Source organism: Trachymyrmex cornetzi, unplaced genomic scaffold, assembly GCF_001594075.2.
Source record: "Trachymyrmex cornetzi isolate Tcor2-1 unplaced genomic scaffold, Tcor1.1 scaffold267, whole genome shotgun sequence".
Lineage (NCBI taxonomy): Eukaryota > Metazoa > Arthropoda > Insecta > Hymenoptera > Formicidae > Trachymyrmex > Trachymyrmex cornetzi.
The window spans coordinates 46,691-47,772 of NW_017297343.1; positions in this window are offsets into that span (position 1 = coordinate 46,691).

A 1,082-nucleotide genomic window follows, 5' to 3' on the forward strand; every position below is an offset into this window, starting at 1 on the left:
ATCTCCTTATGTAGCCATCCAATCGAATTTTCACCTAATACTTTTCGTCAGGGCTCGTCGAGAACTGCCCAGAACGCCGATCAGAACTACTGAGTACTCTCAAAAAATTTTCGATGACCTTTCCCAAGTAGCATATCTCGAAAACCGTTCCCCCAATCGCTTAGTCACCTGATACTTTTCGTCAGAGCTCGTCGAGAACTGCCCAGTACGCCGATCAGAACTCCTGAGTACTCTCAAAAAATTTTCGATGACCTTTCCCAAGTAGCATATCTCGAAAACCGTTCCCCCAATCGCTTAGTCACCTGATACTTTTCGTCAGAGCTCGTCGAGAACTGCCCAGTACGCCGATCAGAACTCCTGAGTACTCTCAAAAAATTTTCGATGACCTTTCCCAAGTAGCATATCTCGAAAACCGTTCACCCAATCGCTTAGTCACCTGATACTTTTCGTCAGAGCTCGTCGAGAACTACCCAGTACGCTGATCAGAACTCCTGAGTACTCTGAAAAAATTTTCGACGTCAGACTTAGAAAATTTTTTGAGAGTACTCAGGAGTTCTGATCGGCGTACTGGGCAGTTCTCGACGAGCTCTAACGAAAAGTATTAGGTGACAAAGCGATTGGACCAACTGTTTTCGAGATATTTTAACATTTGGACTCTATCATTGAAAATTTTCTAAGTCCGACGTCGAAAATTTTTTCAGAGTACTCAGGAGTTCTGATCGGCGTACTGGGCAGTTCTCGACGAGCTCTAACGAAAAGTATTAGGTGACAAAGCGATTGGACCAACTGTTTTCGAGATATTTTAACATTTGGACTCTATCATTGAAAATTTTCTAAGTCCGACGTCGAAAATTTTTTCAGAGTACTCAGGAGTTCTGATCGGCGTACTGGGCAGTTCTCGACGAGCTGTAATGAAAAGTATTAGGTGACAAAGCGATTGGGACAACGGTTTTCGAGATATTTTAACATTTGAACTCCATCATTGAAAATTTTCTAAGTCCGACGTCGAAAATTTTTTCAGAGTACTCAGGAGTTCTGATCAGCGTACTGGGCAGTTCTCGACGAGCTCTGACGAAAAGTAT